An 8,686-nucleotide genomic window follows, 5' to 3' on the forward strand; every position below is an offset into this window, starting at 1 on the left:
CTCTCTCTCTCTCCTTTCTTTTTTCTTCTTTTTCTTTCTTTCTTTTTCTTTCTTTTTTGATTTTTATGGGATTCAATTTTGGTTTTCTTTTCTTTCCTTCTTTTCCTTCCTGTTCTTTCTTAACTTTGTATGTTTTATATTGTTAAGCTTTTTCAATTATCTTTTCCCTTTCTTCCTTTCCCTGCTCCTTTTCTTTTTCATAATGTTTTAAAATTAGAGACTTTTTTTTGTTTCATCTCATTATTTTTTTCTTATTTTGTTCTCTTTTTTCTCTCTTTCCATGGCAGTTTTCATTTTCTTTTCCTAGTTTCCTTTCTTCCACTTTCTTAATTTTTTTTTCAAGATATACTTTTCATCTCATCATAATTCTTTTCACTTCTCTTCTCTCCTTATCACTTTTTCTTACTTTTCCTTTTATTTTCCATTTTCATTTCCTCTTTTCCTCTTTTTTTCCCCACCAGTTCGAACACATGCAATGATTTAATTTTTTTTCTTTTATTTTTCTCTCTTTTAGATATTCAGTATTTTCTTTTCAGGTTTTCAATATTTTCTTCCCTTTTTTTTCCCTTTTTTCCTTTTTCATACACCCAATATTTTCTCTTTCGGTCTTTCAATATTCTCTTTTCCTTCTTTTTTTTTTGATTTATTTTTTTCTTTTATTTTCTCTCTTTTAGGCTCTTTTTAGACATTCAATATTTTTCTCGTTCAATTTTTCAATATTTTCCTTTTTTTTTTCATAGTGTTCCTTGGCGGTCGTCTGTTCCCGAAGCCTGTAGTGTTCCATCAATGGGCGAGCTTTCCTCCACACGACGCCACGACCTCCTTTCTAAACGACCCGCGCCCTTCCTTTGTCCTCCCACCGCCACCCCTCCTCCTCCTCCTCCTCCTCCTCCTCCTCCTCCTCCTCCTCCTCCTCTTTTATTGAGGTATTCTCGCTCTCCCTCTCATCAAATAAAGATAGAATGCAAATATAATAGCGGACATAATATGGGTACAAAATATAATGACTACTACTACTATTACTATTACTACTACTACTACTACTACTACTACTACTACTACTACTACTACTACTACTACTACTACTACTACTACTACTACTACTACTACTACTACTCTCTCTCTCTCTCTCTCTCTATCTATCTATCTATCTATCCATTTATTTATCAGACTTTCTAGTGTGTTGATAGAGAGAGAGAGAGAGAGAGAGAGAGAGAGAGAGAGAGAGAGAGAGAGAGAGAGAGGATAGAAGAAGAAGGAAGAAAGGAAAAGTGAAAGAAAAAGGAAAAAATTGGGGAAGCATAGAAAGAAAATAGGGAAAAAAGCGAGGAAAGGATATAAGAAGAGGAAAATGAGGAAGGAAGAAAGATAATGAAAGAAAAATAAAAAAATAAAGAAAGAAAGACAGAGAAAAGGAATTGATGGAAAATAGGAAAGGAAAGGAGAAGAAAGGGAGGAAAAGAAGACTAAAGAGGAATGATGGAAGGAGAGGAAGAGGGGAATGAGGAAACGAAAGGGAAAAGGAGGGAGTGGAGGAAAGGAGGGGAGATTGGTGGCTGAGGGGAGAGAAGAAAGGGGTGGTGAAGAAACAAGGAGGGGAGAGAGAGAGAGAGAGGTTATCCCCAATGAAGGGAGAGAAAGGGGAGAGGGAGAAGGAGAGCGAGAAGGAGAGAAGGGAGATGAAGGGGAAAAACATGGCAAATCAGAGGAGAGAGAAGAGAGGAGAGGAAGGTGAGAGGTAGACAGAAAGAAGTGATGAATGAAGAAAAGGTAAAAATGAGAGATAAAAAGAGGAAAATGAAAGAATTGAATGAAAAAAGGGAGAAAAGAGAAAGATTGAACAGAACAGAACCTTTTAAGACTATTTATATTACCTGTTTCTTCTTCTTCTTCTTTTCTTCTTCTTCTTCTTCTTCTTCTTCTTCTCCCCTCCTCCTCTTCATCCTCCATCATCTCTTCCTCCTACAGAAAATAAGAGAGAAAAAAAAAGAAAGACATTAATTTCCACAAGCAACAAATAAAAAAAAAAGGTTGAAATAATAATAACAAAATCAGTCAATCAAAAAGCGAAACAATTAGAAAAAAAAAACACATTAAAGAACAAATAAATATCAACAAAGCCAAAAGAACAAAAAAAAAAAGTAAATAAATAAATAAACAGGTAAATAAACAAAACAACAACAAGAATAGAATAACAACATTAGCATCTACTTATTCACAGACACACACACACACACACACACACACACACACACACACACACACACACACACACACACACACACACAAGAAGGAGAAAATATTGTAAAAAACTCTAAAAAAAATAAATCAACTTACATTTCGCTTTATCACCACCACCACCACCACCACCACCACATTCACCACAACCACCACCACCACCACCACAACAACCTCTACCACCACCACAGGCTTGCCTCTACATACAGTCACACACACACACACACACACACACACACACACACACACACACACACTCACTCTCTCTCTCTCTCTCTCTCTCTCTCTCTCTCTCTCTCTGAATGCGTCACAACTGCCTTTGTTGGACTGCGAGGCTGATCCCGCATTAAATTCGATTAGGTGCGCTCCCCCGGCCTACACTACTCACCACACGAGGACACGAGGGCACTGGGACACGGGGAGATAAAGACATAAGGAGACAGGGACACAGGGAAGGACACTCGGGAACACTGGGACACGGGGAGATAGACATAGGGAGACAGGGACACAGGGAAGGACACTCGGGAACACGGGGACACGGGGAGATAGACATAGGGAGAAAGGGACACAGGGAAAGACACTCGGAGACAGAGAGACAAAAGGAGATAGAAATACGGAAACACAGACATACATGGAAAAAAGAAATAGGGAAACACGGGGACACGGAGAGATAGAAATAGGGAAACACAGGTATAAATGGAGATAGAAATAGGGAAACACAGGTATACATGGAAATATAAATAGAGGAACACGGGAACACGGGGAGAGAGAAATATGGAAACACAGATTTACAAGGAAACAAATAGGAAAACACGGGGACACGAGATAGAAGAACAAGGAAAACAGAAATACGGGGAGAAAGAAACCCAGGAAACAGGGATGGAGGGACACAGGGGAACAAGGGTAAAAGGACACAGGGACTCAACAAAACATAGACGAGAAGGATGCAGGAGTGAGTGAAAGGATAGTTGGATGGATAGATAGATGGATGTGTGACTGGCTGACTGACTGACTGGCTGACTGACTGACTGAATGATTGGATGCTTGACTGCTGACTGACTGACTGGCTGACTGACTGACTAACTAACTGATTGGCTGCTTACTTCCTTGACTGGCTGACTGATTCCTTGACTGAACGAATGGCTGACAAAATGACTGACTGACTGACTGGCTGGCTGACTGACAGACTGGCGGGCTGACTGACTGACTGACTGATTACTTCCTTGACTGGCTGACTGATTTCTTGACTGACCGAATGGCTGCCAAATGACTGACTGACTGACTGACTGACTGACTGACTGACTGACTCACTGGATGGATGACCGACTGACTGACTGACTGACTGACTGGATGACTGACTGATTGACTGGATGACTAACTGACTGACTGACTGACTGACTGGATGGATGACTGACTGACTGACTGACTGTGGATGGATGACTGACTAAGTGGATGGCTAACTAACTACTTTTTCTGCTATACCTCTTCGCTCTTCCTCCTCCTCCTCCTCCTCCTCCTCCTCCTCTTCCTGCCTCCTCCTCCTCCTCTCCCCCCCTCCAACCAGCCCCAGGCCACAGTTCAGCTCACGGCCGCTAAACAAACACAGACAAACCATTGGTCCGATTTATACGTCCCCGGGCAAATGTATTGAAATGATCCTGCTATTATTATTCGTATTATTGCCCTTACACACACACACACACACACACACACACACACACACACACACGCACACACACACACGCGCAAACACACACATACACTAGCTCACTCACTCTCTCGTTCTCTTTCATGTAAATTTGTGAAACGTGTCTTGATACCGCAGAAAGAGAGAGAGAGAGAGAGAGAGAGAGAGAGAGAGAGAGAGAGAGAGAGAGTATTTACACACCCGATTTACACAATTTATAGAGAAAGCCTCAAGATGTCTGGAAATAAGTAGGCTTAAGGAAGATTTACATTAAAAAAGAGATTTACTTATTTCCCTCTTAAGCCTAATGCAAAGAAACGAAAGACTGATGTGTAGAAAGAAACCCGTTACAGACACACACACACACACACACACACACACACACACACACACACACACACACACTCAGAATATATGCAATCTTTATTATCTCTCTCTCTCTCTCTCTCTCTCTCTCTGAATAAAAAATGTGATGAAAGAAAAGTGAAGTTAAGAATACGATAAGTAAAAAGAAGGAAGAAGGAAAGAATAAAAGGAAATAAAGAAAGAAACGAATAAATGGATGAATGAAATGAATGAATGAAGGAAAAGAGAAAGAGAAAAAAAGATAGAAATAGAACACAAGGAAAAATATAGCCATTAGGAAAAGAAACATATTAAAATAAGATGAACACTTAAGAAATAAATAAAAAAAAAATATATGAAGAGAAAAAAAAATGTGAAAAATCAGAAAAACCACAACGAAGGAAATTTAATAACAAAAGATGAAATGAAGAAGGAAGAAAAGAAGAGAGAAGAATAAATAAGACAAGGAGGAGGAGGAGGAGGAGGAGGAGGAGGAGCAGGAGGAGGAAGAAGAGAAGGAGCTCCCCGCTGAGACAAGGTGACGGTGCTGGGAGGAGAGGGGAGAGGAGGGATTGGGAAGGGAGGGATGGAGAGTGGAGAGGGGGAGGGGAGGGGGATGAAGGCGGCAACCCACAACACATCACGCGAACAAACGAACAAACCACGTCATTTGCTCTCTTTTATCACCTTTCTCACTCTCTCACTTTCTCACTCTCTCTCTTTTTCTCTCTCTCCCGCCGCAGCCTTCCCCTATTTTCCCTCCCTCCCTCCTTCCTCTCTCTCTCTCTCTCTCTCTCTCTCTCTCTCTCTCTCTCTCTCTCTCTCTCTCTTTCCAATGACAGTTTTCTTCCTTTTTCTCCTCCTTTTCTCTCCTTCTTTTATCATCATTTTTCTATTCATTTATTTTTTCTTTTTCTCTCTTAGCTCCTCTTCCCTCTCCTCTTCATACGTATCTTCTTATTTTTTTCCTCCTCTTCATATTTCTCCTTATTTTCCTCTTATACGTATTCCTATATTTTTTTTCATTTTTACCATTTTTTTCTTCCCTTTCCATCATTGTTCTTGTTTTTCCTCTTCGTATTCTTTTCCTAGTTCCATTCGTTTACTTTCCTATATTTCCTTTATCATTTATCCGTTTTCCTTGATTTATTATCCTTCTTTCCTTCTTCTTTTCTTTTCTTTCTATTATCCCTCGTGTTACTAATTTCTTCTCAATCTTCCCTCTATACTTCTCTATCTATCTATCTAACTAACTAACTATCTATCTATCTTTCCTTTTCCTTTTCATTCTTCTCTATCACCATTCCTGTTTTTCCCTTTCTATCCTCCTACTTTTCCTTCCTATCCTTCACAAGTTTGGTTCTCCTTTTTCACTCCTCACTATCACAACTCCTGTTTTCCTTTCTATCCTTTTACTTTTCCTTCCCTAGCCTTCACAAGTCTTCATTTTCCTTCCCTCTACTCATTCCTCCCTCTCTCATTCTTCCCCCAGTGCAGCATCAAAGCCTCGCCGCTCACAGGTAATCCCACAGGTGACACGTGCATTTCCCCTCCCCTCCCTTCCCCTGCGCTACCCTGCCCTTTCCTCCTCTTCAGCGCCTTCGTCAGTCCTCCACCGCAACAAAGCTTCTGTAATGCACTGGTCATTTTTCACAGCGCCAGGAGACCACAAGACTGATGGTGCCTGAGTGATTGTTGGTATTGGGGAGGTGGGCGGGGTCGGGTGGGGTGGGGTGGTGTGGGGTTGGGTATGGTGTGTGTGTGTGTGTGTGATTCTCCTCTCTCTCTCTCTCTCTTTCTGTGTGTGTGTAATTCACCTCGGTCGCCTGCTGGTCACCCAGCCAGTCCTCCCCATTACGGAGCGAGCTCAGAGCTCATAGACCGATCTTCGGGTAGGACTGAGACCACAACACACTCCACACACCGGGAAAGCGAGGCCACAACCCCTCGAGTTACATCCCGTACCTATTTACTGCTAGGTGAACACACCCCACACATTAAGAGGCTTGCCCATTTGCCTCGCCGCTTACCGGGACTCGAACCCGGCCCTCTCGATTGTGAGTCGAGCGTGCTAACCACTACACTACGTGTGTGTGTGTGTGTGTGTGTGTGTGTCTTATCACGATTCCCTGCTTTTCTTACCTGAGTGAGTGACTGATTGGTTGACTTATTTGGTGACTGACTGACTGACTGATTTGGTGACAGACTGAATAGCTGAACTGACTGATTGACTCACTGACTGATTACTTAATATCTAACTGAACGATTGAAAACTACCTTATCGAGTTAGAAAATCTCTCTCTCTCTCTCTCTCTCTCTCTCTCCGACATTCAAGTCACACAGCCGCGCCGCAATAAACATCAGTCAGGGTGGCCGAGCGGTCTAAGGCGCCAGACTCAAGGTAACTTCTTCCTCGATAAGGAAGCGCGGGCATTCTGGTCCTCTCTGAGGGCGTGGGTTCGAATCCCACCTCTGACATTAATTTAGTCTCGATAAGTTGTCACGATGGGACAAACTTGTCTAATAGTTTTAATGCGGATAAGCGAAGAGTGGTGGTTTGTTTGGGCTGCTCGGTGTGGGATCGTCGTGTGTGGATAGATGGCAAGAGTTTAACCCCTTCAGTACTTGGCCATATTTTCATCATGAGTTTTGGGTGTGATTAGACGATTTTATTTACATTAGGAAGGTCTATGGAGGTCAGAAAATTAATGGCCAGGGTCTATTTCAATTCCCCCTCGTGTTTCTGAAGCTTTATAAAACCACCAAATGGTAAGCAGAATAAATATGAAAACATGTCATGGTACTGAAGGGGTTAAAATGCCTATAGGTGCACGCCCAATAGAATAGTCCGCCGTGTTAGCTATGAATAGATGTAAAGTGTTTCATATCGGATATCGAACTGGAAAATAAAAGCAAACATTACAATAAACGGTGTACACAACTCGAAAACATAGACAGATGAATCGATTTAGGAGCAACAATATTAAAAAAAAAAAAATCAACTTAAAACCTACACTAACAATGTTCAGAAGTCGTGAAGAAAGCGAGCAAACTAAGTGACTTTATTGGCAGATCATTGGCATTATAAACCCTCCTTGCTCAGTCCCCTTTCGGAATATTTTTTTTTTTTTTTGCAGGAGGGAAACAAGCCAAGGGCAACAAAATATAAAAAAGGCCCAACTGAAGTGCTGGTTCCCTTAGAGAGTAGTAGAGAATTAGTCAAAATTAAGGAACAAATGCCTTGAAACCTCCCTCTTAAAAGCAGTCAAATCGTATAGGAAGACGGAGACACAGAAGCAGGCAGGGAGCTCCACAGTTTACCAGAGAAAGTAATAAATTTTCTACTTCTATTTTCTATTACTATTGCTTTCTCGGTAGCTGCAGGTCAGGCCATTTCGTGAGGACCGCTAGTTCTGTTGTGGCCTGTGTAATTATTAAATAACCACTAAATATTATAAAAGTTATGTCTAGCCATGGCAATGAATAAAATAAGTTGAAAAAAATGATCTTCTTTAATGTAAATAGCTAATGGTGGAGTTAGATAGATAGATAAAAAGAGAGAGAGAGAGAGAGAGAGAGAGAGAGAGAGAGAGAGAGAGAGAGAGAGAGAGAGAGAGAGAGAGAGAGAGAGAGAGAGAGAGAGAGAGAGAGAGAGAGAAAATCACAATGCACACACTTCTAACACACACTCTCTCTCTCTCTCTCTAACTTAATCCATCAATCATCAAAGAAGGAGAGACAGAGAGAGAGAGAAAAAAAATGAAAAGTGAAATATAAGAACATGACAAATCTAGACAAATTCCACTTGAAGGGAGATTAAAATCCAGGAAAATGAGGAAATGATGATGGTGAATAAAGAGAGAAAAAACATGGATAACAGATGAAACGGAAGAGTGATAAACGATGATAAGAAAGATGAATGAAGAGGAGGAGAATGAAGTGTTTACATTTGAGACGTGAAGATAGATAGATAGATAGATAGATAGATAGATAGATAGATAGATAGATAGAGAGAGAGAGATGTGGAAAAGTAAAAGTAAGAGAAAAAATATTGAGAAGAAATAAAATGAGGTGGAGGAAATAAAAGAAGGAAAGAAAGAAGAGAAGGAAGAGGAAGTACACGAAATGAAGTAATGAAGGAAATGATAAAGAAAGGAAGACAAAACAAAGAGGAACAAGGAAAAAAAAAGAAAACTGGAGAAAATAGAAACAACCAGAAGGAAAGGAATGACGAAGGAGGAAATAAAGAAGGAAGAGAAGAATAATGAAAGGATGAAAGAAGGAAGACAAGGCAAAATGAAAAAAAATAAGAAAGAAAAAGGAAAAGAAAGATAGCCGGAAGGAAAATAAGGAACGGAAAATAAAAGAAATGGTAAGAAAAATGGAAGGAGAGAAAAAAAGAGGAACAGAGAGAGA

General features: G+C 40.6%; 1 non-coding gene across 1 annotated transcript; it reads left to right on the forward strand.

Moving 5' to 3' along the window:
* The first annotated feature begins 6,633 nt into the window (after positions 1 to 6,633).
* Positions 6,634 to 6,748, forward strand: Trnal-caa. The gene is made up of 2 exons: positions 6,634 to 6,671; positions 6,704 to 6,748. It is a non-coding gene; the product is annotated as a tRNA-Leu (tRNA).
* The last annotated feature ends 1,938 nt before the right edge of the window (positions 6,749 to 8,686 follow it).

Source organism: Portunus trituberculatus, chromosome 18, assembly GCF_017591435.1.
Source record: "Portunus trituberculatus isolate SZX2019 chromosome 18, ASM1759143v1, whole genome shotgun sequence".
NCBI classification, from domain to species: Eukaryota; Metazoa; Arthropoda; class Malacostraca; order Decapoda; family Portunidae; genus Portunus; species Portunus trituberculatus.